Genomic DNA, 20,865 nt, shown 5'->3' on the forward strand with positions numbered 1-20,865 from the left:
TGCCTCTTCCTTGGATCTAATGCTATCTCTAATTTCCCTTGTGAGCCATGGTTTGGCTACCTTTCCTGTTTTACTTTTGTGCCAGACAGGGATAAGTAATTGTTGCAGTTCATCCATGTGCTCTTTAAATGTTTGCCATTGCCTATCCACCATCATCCCTTTAAGTAATGTTTCCCAATCCGTCCTGGCCAACTCGCACCTCATACCTTCGTAGTTCCCTTTACTAAGATTCAGGACCCTTGTCTCAGAATCAACTATGTCACTCTCCATCTTGATGAAGAATTCCATCATATTATGGTCGCTCATCCCCAAGGGGTCTCTCACCACTAGATTGTCAATTATTCCTTTCTCATTACACAATACCCAGTCTAGGATGGCCTGTTCTCTAGTTGGTTCCTCAACGAATTGGTTCAGAAAACCATTCCTTATACACGCCAAGAATTCCTCCTCTATGGTATTATGACTAATTTGATTTGCCCAATCTATATGCAGATTAAAGTCACCTATAATTACAGATGTTCCTTTATTGCATGCATCTCTAAATTCCTGTTTAATGCCATTTCCAGCATTACCACTACGGTTTGGTGGTCTATATACAACCCCCACTAATGTTTTTTGCCCCTTAGTGTTTCTCAGCTCTACCTATACAGATTCCACATCGTCAGAGCTAATATCTTTCCTCACTATTGCGTTAATTTCCTCTTTAACCAGCAATGCAACTCCACCGCCTTTTGCTTTTTGTCTGTCCTTCCTAAATACTGAATATCCCTGGATGTTCATTTCCCATTCCTGGTCACCTTGCAGCCATGTCTCCGTAATTCCGACTATATCATACCTGTTTACATCTATAATCCCGACTATATCATACCCGTTTACACCTATTTGACGAAGCAATGGACAGAGTATAAGAGGAAATTCAAATCTACCAGTTATTAGCAGTAAAAAGACTGAAATAAAGGAACAGGGTATTAGTTTTGTTAAAGGAGTGGCATTAAATACAAACAGGAAAAAGGTAAATGCATGTGTTTTGATTTAGACCAGAGATTTGCTTGCCAGTAAGCAACATAATTCATTCACAATTCTTTTCTGGGTTTAAAATAGACCTGACCTATTACTTCATACTGCAGTAAATTAAAATGTGACAGAAAGTCAGGTAGACATGATGCTCTATACTATAGTGTACACTTGGTAATTAAAGGCTTGTGTAGTTTACAATCTAAACATTTTACAGGTAACACAAAATACTAAGTTAGTATCATTTGTGAACTTGTTTGTTTCATGGATGCTTTCACTTTTGCCATCTTACTAATATGGGAAATAATGTTTTTTGAAGTGTTTTGTAAGTCAGTGAACAGAGGAATATGTTAGTGACAATGCTACACCACTGATTTACAAAACACTTCAAAAGACATTATTTTAATCATGTATCACTTTTAGTTTCAGCTACAAGTAGCCATTTTGATTTCTCTTACAACTAAATAGTGAACAACGGATAATTATTTAAATGAAGATTTAATGTTTGAATCTTACCTGAGAGCGGTACACACTTATCTGAATACAAATGTGACAGAGAGACACAGTCCAACTAAAAAGTGCTGCAGTAATTAAGCGCCAAAGGTAACAATTCATGTCAAGCACCAGAACATTCATTACTGAGTGCAAGGACCCTTCCCCTTCCATCTGTTTTTTTAGCATTACCTCTGAATAAATTAAATTGAAAGGTCAGAAATCTTTTAAAGTGTCAGAAAGTTACCAGGAGATCTAGAACTGGCTTCTCACTTAAAAATCAGATGGTAAACCTTTGCAGTCAGAAACCAGCTGTTTCCCTAGACAAGGTTGTCTTGTTTGGAACCAAGAGATGACTATCCCTCCAGAGGTTGAACATGCAGATGCTGGAAACGTACTATTAGGAATCCGACACCATCCACTAACTTACCAGTAATCGCAAATCTACTGCTAGGCAGCATGGGCCAGAGTTTCAAAGCCTGCTGAGTGTGGGTGTGGGGGTTGAGCGTGATTTGATGATCGCATTCATGGAGGTCGGCACTGGGATCTGCCGTCTCTGGAGCTCCATGAATGCGATCATCAAATCATGCTCACCCCCACACCCACCCATTTTTAAAGGGATGCTGGCAGCGAGGGAATGGATCTTGCGTATGTTTCTATTTAATTGCCTGTTGAGCTCATTAAAGAGCTCATTAACAGGCTTGCCAGGGACAGTTCAATGTTTGAAGGCTGGGAATGGGGAAGGTGCCATGGGGGGAGTACGTCAGGGTTGTGAAGAAATGAACAGTGTAGAGGGCCATGAGGGCTCTGAGAAAGGCTGATTGAAATAAGGCACAGGCAGCAAATAAAGCTCAGCTGCTTCAGATGTGCCTCAGTGTAGCTATTGCTGCAGCTGGAAGAGCTGAATTTCTCATTGGTAATTGGCAGGAAACTGGAGAGGGAACCTGAAACTGCTGGCATCACAGGGACAGCTGGGGTTGGCAGGAGAACGCCTGGTGAATGCTCAAAGCTCAGTTGAGTAAGTTCAGATGGGGACAGGCTACTCTGACATTGGACATAGCAGCGAGGATGAGTTGTGGCAGGTGCAACCTCCTGGACAGCAGGAGGCCAGTGAAGCACAGCGGGGGGCTGCAAGGGGACAAAGTCACTACCCAAGACATCAGGGGTACTGCCCGAGAGTCAGTTATTTACAAATGACAGAGCGCTAGTGCTGTAGGAGGCTACAGCTAAGCAGGCAGATTGTTGTGGTTCTGAGTGCTCTGATTCACAATGACCTAAGGCCTTAAGGCCCCCATGGCAAACCCCTACCTGCAGCCGTCAAGGTTGCTGTCGTCCTGAACCTCTATGCAACAGGGTCGTTCCAGGAATCAGCTGTGGACCTAGCTGGCATCTCGTAATCGGGCAGGTCATCAGGCAGATCACGGATGCCATTTTCAGAAGGGCAGGGGACTACACCCACTTTGACATAGTTGGGCTTGCACAGGCAAAGAGGGCATTGGATTTCAGCTCCTATCGCTGGATTCGCCCAGGTGAAGGGCATCATCGCTTGTCCCCATGTGGCCATCAAGGCCCCAGTGACCGTCCAGTGAGATCCATCTGCAGGAAGGGCTTCCACTCTCTCAATGTCCTCCTGGTCTGCAACCACAACATGAGCTTCCTCTATGTATGCACTCGCTTTCCTGGAAGTTACCATGACGCCTTTATCCTCCGCCAGTCCAGGCTGCCTCGGACCATCACTCTACCCTCCAATGTGTGTGCATGGATCCAAGAGGACATGGGAATTCCCTTGAAGAGATGACTATTGACCCCTCTATGGGAGCCCCAGACAGAGGCACAGAGGCGAAACAACCAATGCCACCTACTCAGCATTGAGCAGGCCATCGGGCTTCTGAAGATGCGATTCTAGTGCTTGGATCGGTCGGGTGGCACCCTCGAATACCCTGCTGCAAGGGTCTTGGTCATTGTGGTGGTCTGCTGCGCACTCCATAAGGTGGCCCTCCATACAGGTGTGGACCTTGAAGGAGACAGATCACTGGGGGAGAAGCAGGAGGTAAGACAGGAGGAAAAAGAGGGGGCAGAGGGGAATAACACTGAACTGAGAGGTACCCCTGCTGCACAATGCGGTGGTCTCCTTCTGCCACCCTCCAGGAAGAGTGTCTCCCTCCTCTCCCTTATGGCCTCCAGCATTAGATCCAGGTCAGCATTGATGAAGTGAGGGTCTGCCCTGCCCCGAGTGTCAGCCCTCCAGCTCCCCTGTGACATCTTGCTTCCCTCTGGTGCTGTGGAAGGCAGATCTCTCCCTCAGGACAACAAGCAGCCTCAGTGATGGCTGCCGTGGCCATCGACATGAGCTTCACACTTGATCTGACCCATTGCCATTTTCAATCTCACTGGCTGTAAGAGGACAGGAAATCTGTCTCCATACCAATTAAGTGCTTTCCCATTTGAAAATTGCAACCTGAATCAGCTTCCCTGAGGAGGCAGTTTTCTGACCTAAAACCAGTTCCTGTTTCCCGCCTCCATAATGAAAATCCAACCCTCTATGTTTTGTATCATTTAACTAAAAAAAGCACATGTAACTTAATGCCAGGAACTTGCTCCATCCTCCCAGTTCTGCCTGTGGTTTTACATCCCTAAAGGGAATAATCATTCTGTGTCAGTCCAAAATCTCTGTGTCGAGTACCAGAGGCAAAAACCAGTGCACTCTTTCTCTTACCTTATGGAACTATCCCCAGACATTACTGTCTAGAACACAATCTGTTGCACACACAAGGTTAAAGGCTTTGACTGTCATTGATTTCTGCAACAATATGGCAATGACCAGCTTTTACTGCCGCCTGCACTATTTCAGTAATGTACTTCAGAGTTATTTATTGGGTTTAGCAGCAATGCTGGCAAATCCCATTTTTACTGCTTCACAATGCACCAATCAAGTTTTATCACTCATTTAATACAGGAAATCTATCAATATTAGTGCATGACACTAAATGTACTAATTGAAGTCTGTCAGCACCCATAAAACCCAGCCCAACTGTAATTTGTAATACTGTATTTTGAAATATTGAATAGATAGAAATACAAATTAACAGTTTTGCTCCTGAATGATTGAATAAGTTGGGTGTTTTATTCACTAGTAATGTGATAAACCTGTATTGGAAAGCACAAAATGGGATTTACACAGCTTCAGTTAATATTGTGGTTTAGTTTACATTATTCTGTCTGGTAATAATCATGTGGTAAAACGATCTGCTATCTCTACTGATATGAATTCAGTTGCCATACACATTTGGGTTTAGTAACTTCTCACTTAAAGAATCACATCATTATCTATTCAATTTCAAATATTTGAGGTGTTAATCCAATTAAAAAATAGAGATGTTGAATTTAATCCTCAACCTTTGTACCCAAATGTTTTTAAAAGGGTTTTGGTTGCAATATCAGTTCTTCTAAAGTTTTAGGGATCAAAATTGATGCTGATTACTGTACCTTTATAGAAACATAGAAAAATAGGAGCAGGAGTAGATTCAATACGATCATGGCTGATTATCCAAACTCAGTAACCTGTTCCCGCTTTCTGCCCGTATCCCTTGATCCCATTAGCCCTAAGAACTATATCTAACTCTTTCTTGAATAAAATCATGGACCATTACTACTATCTTTCAATTCCAGATTTTTATTAATTAATTAAATTTAAATTCCACCAGCTCCCATGGTGAGATTTGAACCCATGTTTACAGACTATTAGCATTACTATTCCACTAACATTACCACTATGCCACCATCTCCCTATTTCACATAGGTGTATTACATAGAGATGCAAGGGCCTCATTTCTTTTTAACCACACATTTCTTAGCTGCGGCACTAATAGCCCTTAATATTCTCTTTTAGGATTCATCCGACAAATGAGGCACCAACATTGAGAGCAGCTGTTTCCTAATCTCCAAGCCCACTAACCAGGGACTAAGAAATACAAGGCCAAATAGGACCACATTGCCTGGACTTTCGGGCCAGAATCCCATGCAGCCAGAATCCCATGCATAGGTGTCACAAAACCCATAGTTTAGACAACCCTGCTCTATGTTGTGTGATGATGACCGTGTCGCATTCACAGACCAATCAGTTTCATAAAACTCACCTATATTGGACTAAACTCCTCTCCGATCAGTTTTTGTTCTATTCCATGCCCCCTCCAAAAAAACCTGAGGTAAACCTTAAACATAATCATTTCAGCATAACTTGCATTGCAAGTGAATCCTGTCAGATGACAAGAAACTATTTCTATAATAAGTACAAATCATGGTAAAGAAGAAATAATTCTCAAATTTGATTCTAAATTTTGGTTGGTCTGGCTGAGAAAAAATTCTGACTCAAGTAAATTCTGTCACTTTATGAGGAAAAAGTCAGACCAAGTTTTAATATTTTCCCACAACAATCCCATGAGATTACTGCTGTTATCCTATAAAACAAAATGGCAATTTCGAATCATAGAATCATAAAAGGTTCCAGCACAGAGAGAGGCCACTCGACCCATTGTGTCTGCGCCGGCCGAAAAAAAAAAGGAGCCACACAGCCCAATCCTACTTTTCAGCATTTGGTCCGTAGCCTAAAGGCCTGCTCAAGTCACAAAAGAAAACCCGACCCGAACCCAATGGAACCACATCGGACCTGAGCCCGACCCGACCACTGGAATGCTTCTTTCACTTACCTTCCGATTACAGATCTGCCGGAATGAGCGTGATGACATCATAGAGATGCTCACACGCTCACTGCGCAGACTCAGTTTCCCTGCTTGACAGCCCAGACTTGCAGCTCAGTCAAATTTTTAACTTCTAACACTTACCTTGCAGTGTGTGTCTGACCTGGCCTGACCCGGAAGAGTGGCCCGACCCGACCCATGTCGTCGGGTCCTGTCGGGTTCAGGTCAGGTAGCAGGCCTTTACCGTAGTCCTGCAGGTTACAGCATTTCAGGTGCACATCAAGGCACCTTTTAAATGAGATGAGGTCTTCTCCCTTTGCCACCCTTTCAGGCAGTGAGTTCCAGACCTCCACCAACCTCTGGGTGAAATTTTTTTTTTCTCATCTCCCCTCTAATCCTTCCACCAATCACTTTAAATCTTTGCCGCTAGTCACTGACCGCTCTGTGTGTATGTGGTTGGGAACCTTTGTGTGTGGCGTATTCAGAAAATCCATTGAGGAAGCCTAGAGTGTCATATGAGTGTAAGATTGAACTGCATGTGCCAAAGAGTCCTGTAATATGGCACTGGTCAGCCCTGGAGCTTCTGTGTAGTAATCTTGGAGCACCTGTTGGTAAGTGATGTGCTTTATAATAGGGGAATCGGAAGACCCCTCACAGAGAGTCATTGAGTCTTGTTAGAAATTCTTTGAAAACTGCAATGTTAATGTAGAAAGCTTGGAGCTTATGTGCATGAAGCAGCAATAGAAAGTCATTATCAAAGTAAGCCTGGAGTTTTTAGCTATGACTAAAGAACCCTGTGACTGGAAATAATTTAGAGAACCTATGCCTTTTGTTTATAGGCATTAGTTGGGAAAAAGATTATTTTTAGGCTATGTTATTATAAGTTACATATCATCTTACTGCAACAGCATTAACTTAAGGTGTCAGTGTGGCACAGTGGTGCCACTTTCCCCTCTGGGTTAGAAAAGTTGTGAGTTCAAGCCCCACTCAAGAGACTTTGAACACAAAAATCTAGGCTGAGACTCCAGTGCAAACTGAGGGACAGCTGCCCTGTCGGACGTCCTGTTGTTTTGAATGAGATGTTTTAGTGAGGCTCTCTCTTCCCTCTCAAGTGGATGTAAAAGATCCCATTGCACTATTCTGAAGAAAAGCAGTGGAGTGCTCCCCAGTGCCCTGGCCAAAATTTATCCTCTCATCCAATGTCAATAAAACAGATTGTTTGATCATTACCGTATGGCTGTTTGTGGGAGTTCAATGTGTGGAAATTGGTTGCTGCATTTCCCACATTCAGAGCCACCATGACAGTGGTATGAAATCAATTGAAGGAGTTGGCTTTGCTGATGAGGTAGTTTGGGTCTGACTCTGCATTTACACCATAAATCTTTGGAAGAGTGCACATAGTATGTAAATACACATTTAGTTACCTTTCGAAATCCAAACATATTGACATTTATTGGACATCACACATGAAAAAAAATCAATGTTCCATGTGATATGTAAGATGGCTACTGCCCAAAAGCTTTTATTTACATATCATGACATCAGAGGTCACATGGGTCACAAGGGGAGGTGGTGGCGTAGTGGTATTGTCAGTGGACGGGTAACCCAGAGACCCAGGGTATTGCTCTGGGGACATGGGTTCAGATCCCACCACAGCAGAAGGTGGAATTTGAATTCAATTAATAAATCTGGAAATAAAAGCTGATCTAATGATGGCTATGAAACCATTGTCGATTGTTGTAAAAACCCATCTGGTTCACTAATGCCCTTCAGGGAAGGAAATCTGCTGTCCTTATCTGGTCTGGCCGACATGTGACTCCAGACCCACAACAATGTGGTTGACTCTTACATGCCCTCTGAAATGGCCCAGCAAGCCACTCAGTTGTATCTAACTGCTACAAAGTCAATAAAAAGGAATGAAACCGGACAGACCACCCAACATCGACCTAGGCACCGGAAATGACAATGGCAAACCCAGCTCTGTCGACCCTGCAAAGTCCTCCTTACTAACATCTGGGGGCTTGTGCCAAAGTTGGGAGAGCTGTCCCACAGACTAGTCAAGTAACAGCCTGACATAGTCATACTCACGGAATCATACCTGACAGATAATGTCACAGACTCTGCCATCACCATCCCCGGGTATGTGCTGTCCCACCGGCAGGACAGACGCAGCAGAGGTGGTGGGACAGTGGTCTACAGTAGGGAGGGAGTTGCCCTGTGAGTCCTCAACATTGACTCTGGACCCCATGAAGTCTCATGGCATCAAGTCAAACATGGACAAGGAAACCTCCTGCTGATTACCACCTACTGCCCTCCCTCAGCTGATGAGTCAGTACACCTCCATGTTGAACAGCTCTTGGAGGAAGCACTGAGGGTGGCAAGGGCACAGAATGTACTCTGGGTGGGGGACTTAAATGTCCATCACCAAGAGTGGCTTGGTAGCACCACTGCTGGGCGAGTCCTAAAGGACATATCTGCTAGACTGGGTATGCGGCAGGTGGTGAGGGAACCAACAAGAGGGGAAAACATATTTGACCTCATCCTCACCAATCTGCCTGCTGCAGATGTATCTGTCCATGACAGCATTGGTAGGAGTGACCACCGCACAGTCCTTGTGGAGACGAAGTCCTGCCTTCACATTGAGGATACCCTCCTTCGTGTTGTGTGCCACTACCACCGTGCTAAATTAGATATATTTCGAACAGATCCAGCAATGCAAAACTGGGCATCCATGAAGCGCAGTGGGCCATCAGCAGCAGCAGAATTGTACTCAACCACAATCTGTAACCATTTGGTCCGGCATATTCCCCACTCTACCATTACCATCAAGCCAGGAGACCAACCCTGGTTCAATGCTGAGTGCAGGAGGGCATGTCAGGAGCAGCACCAGGCATACCTCAAAATGAGGTGTCAACCTGGCGAAGCGACAACACAGGACTTTCTGCATGCCAAACTGCGTAAGCAGCATGTGATAGACAGAGCTAAGTGATCCCATAACCAACGGATCAGATCTAAGCTCTGCAGTCCTGCCACATCCACATCGTGAATGGTGGTGGACAATTAAACAACTAACTGGAGGAGGTGGCTCCACAAATATCCCCATCCTCAATGATGGGGGAGCCCAGCACATCAGTGTGAAAGATAAGGCTGTAGCATTTGCAACAATCTTCAGCCAGAAGTGCCGGGTTGATGATCCATCTCGGCCTCCTCCTGAAGTCCCCAGCATCACAGATGCCAGACTTCAGCCAATTCGATTAACTCCATGTGATATCAAGAAACGACTGAAGGCACTGGATACTGTAAAGGTTATGGGCCCTGACAATATTCCAGCAATAGTACTGAAGACCTGTGCTTGTCACGTCCCTAGCCAAGCTGTTCCAGTACAACTACAACACTGGCATCTACCCTGCAAAGTGGAAAATTGCCCAGGTATGTCCTGTACACAAAAAGCAAGACAGGTCCAACCCGGCCAATTACCGCCCCATCAGCCTACTCTCAATCATCAGTAAAGTGATGGAAGGTGTCATCAATAGTGCCATCAAGCGGCATTTGCTTAGCAATGACCTGCTCATTGACGCTCAGTTTGGGTTCTGCCAGGGCCACACAGCTCCTGACCTCATTACAGCCTTAGTTCAAACATGGACAAAAGAGATGAACTCAAGAGGTGAGGTGAGAGTGACTGCCCTTGACATCAAGGCAGCATTTGACCGAGTGTGGCATCAAAGAGCCCTATCAAAACTGAGGTCAATAGGAATCAGGGGGAAAACCCTCCACTGGTTGGAGTCATACCTAGCGCAAAGGAAGATGGTTGTGGTTGTTGGAGGTCAATCATCTGAGCTCCAGGACATCACTGCAGGAGTTCTCAAGGTAGTGTCCTCGGCCCAACCATCTTCAGCCGCTTCATCAATCACCTTCCTTCAATCATAAAGTCAGAAGTGGGGATGTTTGCTGATGATTGCACAATGTTCAGCACCATTCGTGACTCCTCAGATACTGAAGCAGTCCGTGTAGAAATGCAGCAACACTTGGATAATATCCAGGCTTGGGCTGATAAGTGGCAAGTAACATTCGCACCACACAAGTGCCAGGCAATGACCATCTCCAACAAGAGAGAATCTAACATTCTCCCCTTGGCATTCAATGGTATTACCGTCGCTGAATCCCCCACTATCAACATCCTAGGGTCTACCATTGACCAGAAACTGAACTGGAGTAGCAATATAAATACTGTGGCTACAAGAACAGGTCAGAGGCTAGGAATCCTGCGGTGAGTAACTCACCTTTTGACTCCCCAAAGCCTGTCCACCATCTACAAGACACAAGTCAGGAGTGTGATGGAATACTCTCCACTTGCCTGGAGGGGTGCAGCTCCAACAACACTCAAGAAGCTCGACACCATCCAGGACAAAGCAACACGCTTGAATGGCACCCCATCTACAAACATTCACTCCCTCCACCACCGACGCACAGTGGCAGCAGTGTGTGCCATCTCCAAGATGCACTGCAGCAACGCACCAAGGCTCCTTAGACAGCACCTTCCAAACCCCCGATCTCTACCAACTAGAACGACATGGGTAGCAAATGCATGGGAACACCACCACCTGCAAGTTCCCCTTCAAGTAACACACCATCCTGACTTGGAACTATATCGCCGTTCCTTCACTATTGCTGGTTCAAAATCCTGGAACTCCCTTCCTAACAGCACTGTGGGTGTACCTGCCCCAAATGGACTGCAGTGGTTCAAGAAGGCAGCTCGCCACAACCTTCTCAAGGACAATTAGAGATGGGCAATAAATGCTGGCCTAGCCAGCAATGCCCACATCCCATGAATGAATAAAAAAAAAATTGTGTGTGGGAAACCAAAGAGTTCAAAAGTATTTATCCGAACATCCCCCTTTTCATTAAAAAAATTTGCATTTACAATGTAACTAAAAAAAATCATAGGGACCAGTACATTTACACATTGGTAAAACAGAATATTTAATAAAGTTGATAAACTCCAAAAAGGTGTACCAACAATTCCTGCCTTTAATTATTTGTGAGTCGATTCAGAATCTGAGGGAGCTCCCATTACACTCCAAACTACATAGCCATCCAATCCATGCAGAACTCTGGAATGTCCAACTTTGAGGCAAATCAACAGAGGCTCTGTTTGAACACAAAGAGGTGAAACAATCTTTGCCTTTTTTAATCAAATTTGATTTTCTTTCCTTGAGGAGTCGCCTGTCCACCTTTTAATCCTCCAAATCCAGCCCGTCCTCTTCTAGTTCCACCAAAGCCTTGCTGGCTTTCACCCTCCGGTCTAGCAAAGTCAAGTGTAATGTTGCATCCATCAATTTCTCCATCTTCCATCATCTCCCACCCTGATTTTGGATCTTCTTTTGATGGGAAGTCCAAAAAGGCAAAAACTTCCGATCTTGCAGATTCTCTTTCTGTTGCAATTCTCACACTCAGCTCCTTCAAAGACTTCTTTAAAAATTTCTTCACTTGTGTCATCAGAAAGGCCACAAAGAATCAATGTCCTGCAGTCCCTTTCTCTGCATTGCTTTCCTTGATGTGTGCTTTGTCAAATTTGACTGCAAGTCCCAGCACTTTGTTTCCATTGAATTCCAATGCCTTTTCCAGTTGTTATTCGGTTTCAAAGTCTATGGAACTGAATTTCCTGCGAGATCCAATGCGGACATCTATGACTGACAATTTATTTTTGGTGAAGAAGCCAATCAGGGTTTTCTTTAGTTCTTCAAAGTTCTCTTCAGAGTTCAAATTTCCAACAAATAACGAAAGGGATGCATCATTTTCTGCTCAAATTATTCCTTTGCTTTTTTAGTCACTGCAGCTGCACACTTGGGAATAGTTTTGTCTTCTGGTATTCAGAGGGTTACCAGTTGAAACTTTTGTCTTATCTTGGGTTTTGTGCCCATGGTGGGGCGAATTTCGCCTTGGCCCCCCGAGCTTTTCTATGGTGCTAGGACAATTAACAATCTGGCGTCGGGAACCCTGTGCCTTTAAAGACAGTATCCCACCTCCAGGAGCTGCCAGCCAATCAGAGGGCCTGCAGCTCAGCAGTATCGGCAGTGCCACTGGACGCGATGGCCACCGTTGGTACTGCAGAGGCTTTGGACCCAGGCCCAGCGCTGGAGATCCGGACCATCCTCCTGGAACTTCCTCCCGAACAGCACTGCGGGTGTACTCGCACCAGATGGACTGCAGTGGTTCATGAAAGCAGCTCATCACCACCTTCTCAAGGGCAATTAGGAATGGACACAAAAGCTAGCCTTGCCAGCGACACCCACAGCCCATGAAAGAATTTGTAAAAAAAAAGGTAAGCGAGGCGGGGTCACTGGGGTCAGTCTGGAAGGCCCCGTAAGGGAGGTAGGCGTTAAGTGCGGGTGGGGGGTGGGGTGGTGGTGGTGCGGGTTTCATGGAGTTGTATGTTTTCCCGGCGGGGGCTCTCCGTTTGTTTGGAGAGCAGAAGTAAGCTCTGTGGCAAGCAATAAACAAACAATCTCCACAAAAGCATCCTAGCCTCAGTGTCTTCCTCACAAACAGGCCTGGAAATTTCTATAACATTGGTAGGAGAGGATGGTTGCCTGAAAGTGAAGATTGGAGAGTAAGATTTGTTTTCAGACAGGAAATTAGAATTGGAGTTTTTTTTTTGAGAAAGCTGCATTTGGTGTTTTTTTCTGAAGAAAGATGACTGAAACCAAATGTAAGGTGTCGACATATGTTTTTCCACCGCTGTTTTGTGAAGACGAACCTTACGATCAATGGAAGAATGAAGTTGATATGTGGACACGTGTTATGTCTTTAACTAAAAGGAAGCAAGGAATGGCCCTTGCACTTTCACTTCCCGCCAGAAGCAAGATCAGCGGCAAAGTGTTCTCGGAGCTAGAGGTTCATCATTTGGACAATGAGGAAGGTTTGGACAAACTCTTGAAATTTATGGATAAAATTTATATGAAAGATGACTTATTGAGTGCCTATGAGGCATGGTCAGACTTTGATAAATTTAGAAAAATGGATGGTTCTTCCATAGAAGAATATATTATTGAGTTTAACCGACTATATGCAAGGTTGCAGCGATTCTGCTAGGAAATTTCTAGATCAAATTGTTGGATTGTGCTAGGATATCGAACAGGGATAGGCTCTTGGTATTAACTGGAGTTCGAGTCATAGAGTTATGCAGCACAGAAACAGGCCCTTCGGCCCATCGAGTCTGCGCCGACCATCAAGTACCCATCCAATCTCATCCCATTTTCCCGCACTTGGCCCGTAGCCTTGTATGCTATGGTATTTCAAGTGCTCATCTAAATACTTAAATGTTGTGAGGGTTCCTGCCTCTACCACCCTTTCAGGCAGTCTGTTCCAGATTCCAACCACCCTCTGGGTGAAAAAGGTTTTCCTCAAATCCCCTCTAAACCTCCTGCTCATAACCTTAAATCTATGTCCCCTGGTTATTGACCCCTCTGCTAAGGGAAAACGTTTCTTCCTATCTAACTTATCAATGACCCTCATATTTTTGTATACCTCAATCAGGTCCCTCCTCAACCTTCTCTGGTCCAAGGAAAATAACCCTAGCCTATGCAGTCTCTCTTGATAGCTGAAATTCTCCAGCCCAGGCAACATCCTGGTGAATCTCCTCTGCACTCTCTCTCGTGCAATCACATCCTTCCTATAATTTGGTGACCAGAACTGTACACAGTATTCCAGCTGTGACCTAACTAGCATTTTACACAGATCCATCATAACCTCCCTGCTCTTATATTCAATGCCTCAGCTAATAAAGGCAAGTATCCCATATGCTGCTGCCTTCAGTGATCTATGGACAATGTCCCTCCGCCCTTCTGTACTTCCTAGGGTTCTACCATCTATTGTATATTCCCTTGTCTTGTTGTCCTCCAAAAATGCATCACCTCACACTTCTCAGGATTAAACTCCATCTGCCACTGCTGCGCCCATCTTACCAGCCCATCTATATCGTCCTGTAATCTAAGGCTTTCCTCCTCACTATTTACAAAACCACCAATTTTCCTGTCATCTGTGAACTTACTGATCATACCCCCTATATTCACTTCTAAATCATTAATGTACACTACAAACAGTAAGGATCCCAGCACCGATCCCTGCGGTACCACCACTGGTCACAGGCCTCCACTCACAAAAACAACCCTCGACCATCGTCCTCTGCCTCCTTCCACTAAGCCAATTTTGGATCAATTTGCCAAATTGCCCTGGATCCCATAGGCTCTTAGCTTCTTAACCAATCTCCCATGCGGGACCTTATCAAAAGCCTTCCTCAAGTCCATGTAGACTACATCAACTGCCTTACCCTCATCTACACATCTAGTCACCTCCTCGAAAAATTCAATCAAGTTTGTTAGACATGATCTCCCCCTGACAAAACCATGCTGACTATCCCTGATTAATCCCTGCCTCTACAAGTGGAGATCAATCCTGTCTCAGAATTTTTTCCAATAGTTTCCCTATCATCGACATTAGACTCACTGGCCTATAATTACCTGGTTTATCCCTGCTACCCTTCTTGAATAATGGTACCACATTCGCTGTCTTCAGTCCTCTGGTACCTCTCCTGTGGCCAGAGAGGATTTGAAAATTTGTGTCAGAGCCCCTGCTATCTCCTCCCTTGCCTCACATAACAGCCTGGGATACATCTCATCTGAGCCTGGGGATTTATTCACCTTTAAGCCCACTAAGACAGCTAATACTTCCTCCCTTTCAATGCTAATTTGTTCAAGTATCTCATAATCCCCCTCCCTGATCTCTACACCTACATCGTCCTTCTCCATAGTGAACACAGATGAAAAGTAATCATTTAAAACCTCACCTATGTCCTCCGGCTCCACACACAGATTGCTACTTTGGCCCTTAATGGGCCCTACTCTTTCCCTGGTTATCCTCTTGCCCTTAATATATTTATAAAACACCTTAGGATTTTCCTTTATCTTGTCTGCCATTGTTTTTCATGCCCCCTCTTCGCTCTCATAATTACTTTTTTTTTAAGTACCCACCTACACTTTCTCTTCTCCTCTAGGGCCTCCACTGTTTTCAGCACTCTGAATCTGCCATAAGCCTCCTTTTTTTTCCTTATCCAATCCTCTATATCCCTTGACATCCAGGGTTCCCTGGACTTGTTGGTCCTACTCTTCACCTTTACAGGAACATGTTGGGCCTGAACTCTCACTATTTCCTCTTTGAATGACTCCCACTGGTCTGATGTAGACTTTCCTACAGGAAGCTGCTCCCAGTCCAACTTTGCCAGATCCTGTTTTATCAAATTGAAATCGGCCTTCCCCCAATTCAGTACTTTTATTTCCGGTCCCTCTTTGTCCTTTTCCATAATTACCTTAAATCTTACAGAGTTATGGTCACTATCCCCGAAATGCTCCCCAACTGACACTTCTACCACTTGTCCGGCTTCATTCCCTTGGATTAGGTCCAGTACCGCCCCTTCTCTTGTAGGACTCTCTACTTGCTGGCTCAAAAAGGTCTCCTGTATGCACTTTAAGAATTTCGCCCCTTTAAGTCTTTTGCACCAGTACAATCCCCTCTAATATTGGGGAAGTTGAAATCCCCTACTATTATTACCCTATTATATTTACACCTCTTTGAGATTTGCTACATTTGGGGCGGCACAGTGGCGCAGTGGTTAGCACCGCAACCTCACAGCTCCAGGGACCCGGGTTCGATTCCGGGTACTGCCTATGTGGAGTTTGCAAGTTCTCCCTGTGTCTGCGTGGGTTTTCTCTGGGTGCTCTGGTTTCCTGCCAAAAGACTTGCAGGTTGATAGGTAAATTGGCCATTTGGATCCCAAATTAGATCCAACTACCCGCTCCCCACTTTGTATTTATCACAGTACAAATGAGTGTTCATTACTTTACGTTTCATGCTTGAGTTTTGGATTAGGTAAAATTTGAATATTCATGTCAGTGACTTTAGACATTCAAACTAGGAATATATATTGAGTGGTTTTCTTGGGACTGTCTGGGAACAACTGTGCCTCCTTGTTATACTGCTAAGCTCAGTGGCAGTCAAATGTCTCTATAAAATCAGCAGAAGTTGCTTGCCTGCCTTCAGTATTTATTGCCTAGGAAAAATATGGTCAAAAAATAAAGACTTGCATTCATATAGCACCATGGATGTCCCAAAGCATTTTGCAGCCAATGAAGTGCTTTTGAAGTGCAGTCACTGCTTTGATGTGGGAAATGTGGCAGTCAATTTGTACACAGCGCACTCCCACACACAGCGATGTAATAATGATAATCTGTTTTAATGATGCCACCTTCAATATCACAATTATCTCTATGTACAAATGATTGGACTGACCTGCCCTTGCACTAATTCACTAGGGCAATTAACCTCGGGTTTCTTTGTTATTCAGTTCAGTCAGCAACAAACTAGAAACGATTTTAGTGCTTCAAAACATGGGGCTTGTATTCATCAGCTACTTTAGTACACAGCACACATGTGTGGCAGGCAGCCATAAAGACAGGGCTAAATTGTGGCGAGTCGAAGAGACTTAGTAGTTGGCAGGAAAAAAGACAGAGGCGCAAGGGGAGAGCCAACTGTGCAACAGCCCCGACAAACAAATTTCTCTGCAGCACCTGTGGAAGAGCCTGTCACTCCAGAATTGGCCTTTATAGCCACTCCAGGCGCTGCTTCACAAACCACTGACCACCTCCAGGCGCGTATCCATTGTCTCTCGAGATAAGGAGGCCCAAAAGAAAAAGAAAAGAAAGACACATCTGTCAATAATACAAACACTTCCAGATCAGAAGAAAAAATCACAGAAATTCAATTCCTTAATTAAAGACACAGGGTTCACTAATATTGACATATAACACATTCACTCCACGAGATCACAACCGAGACGAATGGTCACTCTGTTTACAAAGCTTTTTCCATGTCAAAAAGAGACTGAGAAAGGATAGAAACAGGACAGAAGGTCGAAACTATGAAGAGTGCTGACATTTACTTTACCTGTGATGAGAATTCAACAAAAATCTTAATAGCCTCAGTAATTTGTAGCTTCATAACATGAGACACAGTCTTTTTAAGGTCCACTTAACATCTTAAAAATTCCCAAAATAGGGCAGATGGCAACCTAAATTTTACCCCTCCCTCATAACTTGCATGCTCTCCCAACTGTCGGTCTGTTTTTTTGGTAACTGTGAGGGGAATTTTGTGGAGGTGACGGGATCATGGTCACCGGCGAGAGATCTGCATTTCCACCTTTCGGGAAGGCCCGCCGTATCAATAGCCAATCAGTCACTTGAGAGGCCACCAGTGGGCCTTTCTTGGCATCAGGACCACGGGGTCAGGATGTCCCGCCAACCGGGAACTGGCAGCCAATCAGAGGCCTGCAGCCTTTTTGCTCAGCAGCGCCACTGGGGAGGCGGTGGCTGCTGTTGGAACGGCACCCACTAGAGGCCCAGGATCATGGAGTGACCCAGGCCAGAGGTAAGTGATGGCGGGACGGCTTTCACGGGGTCGCGGGGGAGGGAGTGTAGGGGGATCGGCAGCAAGGGCAGGGAGGTGGCTCTCAGTGACTGCCTCTACCTCCCGATCCTGGGTCCTTCAATCAGGCACTGAGTGCCTTTGAACAAGCGACCCCCACCCCTCCTAGGAGACCACAAGCAACCCGGGGGTTTGCATGTTGTTCTCCCCGCGTGGCGACAGGCCTACCTGCCACTGGGTTAACACCAGCGGTGGCAGCGAGGCCCTTAATTGGGCATTAATTGCCCCTTAAGGGCCTCAATTGGCAGCAGAGTGGGAAAGTGGCAGGGCCCCTACCCACCACCATCCCGCCTGATTAAGTGCCCTCCCTGCCTCCAAACTCGTCATGGGGGAGAGCATAAAATACCTCCCAGTATCTATGATTGTGGTAAAGGATCTACTGTCTAACCCCATTGCATGACACACACAATATAAGCATGTGTATTTCTACATGGACTTCTTATTCTCTGCACACACACTATTTTACAAGGGATAAGCATCTGACCTGCCTGATTTGACCCAGGTACTGGTGTTTATTTTGGAGATATAGATGCTATTGCAGCTGCTGGATTTGCTTCATAAGCACCATTTAAAAAACTATTTCCAGAGTTATTGCCGGCATGGAATTTTCACAACTTCCTGAGTTTAAGACCTGTGGTGACGCCACCGTAGCATGTTATGAATGGAAACAGTTTTAAATCCTTCCTGGATGACAAAGGATATGCTATTTGATGTGTCATTAAACCTTGCAGTCTACAAGACTGTTGTCTCTAATTTACAATGTGAGAAAACTTTACAAGACTTACCAATTTTCCGTTGTCAACTGAAGAAACCGATCCTCATTTCTGGTCTAGGACTTACGGAACTTTTCGGTTCTGTAGGAGCTAACAATTCTCTGGTGTTTCACAATACGGGCCAGCATGCCAAAGAGCCGCTGCGATCTTAAGCGGGCGACTCCTTTAAATAACCGGGGTGGCCCGCCTCCCCACCCAGTCTCGTGGAAGGGTCAGGCTGTCTGTCCCCGGCAATGGTGTCAGCTGCTTGTGCGCAGGCACTGGCTCTGGCTCTATTTTTAAAGGGCTGCCAGCCCTGCCGCCCAATTTAAATTTTTAAAGTTCTACCCGCAAAATTGAATAAATAAATTTATAAGGCCCCTTTTCCACCACCCCGCCCAATAACAATTACAGTAACTATTTGCCCTTCCCCCCCAAAACACTTACCTTTTACATCAGACCATTGACATAAGGGGATACAAATGACATAAGGGGATATGAGGATAATGTGGGAAAAAGGCATTGAAGTGGATGATCAGCCATGATCTTATTGAATGGTGGAACAGGCTTGATGGGTTGAATGGCCTACTCCTGCTCCTATGTTCCAATGTTCCCCTAAACTGCACAAAATTTAAGGGATTACTCTTCCCACCATTCCTTGCACTAATTACGTGTATTTGACCCTGTTCCCCTCCCCCCCCCAACACTGAAAATCCTACCTCCTCCCCACTAGTGTGGCAGCTCATTTCCCCAGACGGGGATCTGAAGGCGCAGGAGTGCTGGCTGCTGTGTCAAAGATCGCGACGGGCCTTCAAGATCGCAGGTAAGGCTATTTAAATTTATTAATTTTATTTATTTGAATCTTTTAATTGAGGTCCCATTGCCCAGCGGCAGTGGGGCGGGGGAGTTGTCACAGAGTCTTGCTGCTGCCGGGAGGATCGACCTGGGCCCTCCCAGCATCGAGGTCTGTGGTGGGCATCATCCGGAGCCTCTTCAGGCTCCCTCCCGCCACAGAACCTGACACATGGGGGACATAAAATCCAGCCCTTCATGTGTGTGCCTGGACTGTGAATATCAAAGAAAATTTGATGACAAAAAGCATCGCAGCTCAGTTTAGTCCTGCACACACCAGTGCTTTTTCCCAATGCAAAATAACTGAACAGAAATATCAACAGCAAACGGTGGAAATACACAGCAGGTTCATCTGAATATGTGTTTCAGATGTAGGCTCCCTTTACATAAGAACATAAGAAATAGGAGCAGGAGTAGGCCATTCAGCCCCTCAAGCCTGCCCCGCCATTCATGAAGATCATGGCTGATCTGTCCCAGGCCTCAACTCCGCTTTCGGGCCTGCTCCGCATACCTCTCGACTCCTCAAGATTTCAAAAAATCTATCTACCTCCTCCTTAAATACATTTAGTGACCTAGCCTCCACAACTCTCTGAGGCAGAGAATTCCAGTGATTGACCACCCTTGAAAGAAGAAATTCCTTCGCATCTCAGTTTTAAATGTGTTCCCCCTTATTCTGTAACTATGGGCTGAATGTTACCTTGGGCGGACGGGAATTCGCCACCGACGTGAAAGTCGGTGGCGAAGCTGCTTCCGCCTAGCCTGGGGATCCGTCCCGTACTTTATGATATGATCATTTGGTTTGGTTTCCTCAATTGGGGTCAATCAGTGGATTCAATTCTTTTCATTCATTGGTCATCTTCGACAGGGATCATAACAATATAAAGAGAGTACAATCCAGCCATTGTCCAGTTTTTAAAAAAATCATTCATGGGATGTGGGCATCACTGGCTAGGCCAGCATTTATTGCCCATCCCTAATTGCCTTTGAGAAGGTGATGGTGAGCTGCCATCTTGAACCGATGCAGTCCATGTGAGGTAGGTACACCCACAGTTTTATTAGGAAGGGAGTTCCAAGATTTTGGCCCAGCTGCACAGAAGGAACGGCGATATAGATCCAAGTCAGGATGGTGTGTGACTTGGAGGGGAACTTGCAGGTGGTGGTGTTCCCATGCATTTGCTGCCTTTGTCCTTCTAGTTGGTAGAGGTCACCGGTTTGGAAGGTGCTGTCGAAGGAGCGTTGATGCAGTGCATCTTGTAGATGGTACACACTGCTGCCACTATGCGTCGGCGGTGGAGGGAGTGAATGTTTGTAGATGGGGTGACAATCAAGCTGGCTGCTTTGTCCTGGATGGTGTCGAGTTTCTTGAGTGTTGTTGGAGCTGCACCCATCCAGGCAAGTGGACAGTATTCCATCACACTCCTGACTTGTGCCTTGTAGATGGTGGAGAGTCTTTGGGGAGTCAGGAGGTGAGTTACTCACCTCAGGATTCCCAGCCTCTGACCTGCTCTTGTAGCCACGATATT

The sequence above is a fragment of the Heterodontus francisci genome, chromosome 27 (genome assembly GCF_036365525.1).
Source record: "Heterodontus francisci isolate sHetFra1 chromosome 27, sHetFra1.hap1, whole genome shotgun sequence".
Taxonomy (NCBI): domain Eukaryota; kingdom Metazoa; phylum Chordata; class Chondrichthyes; order Heterodontiformes; family Heterodontidae; genus Heterodontus; species Heterodontus francisci.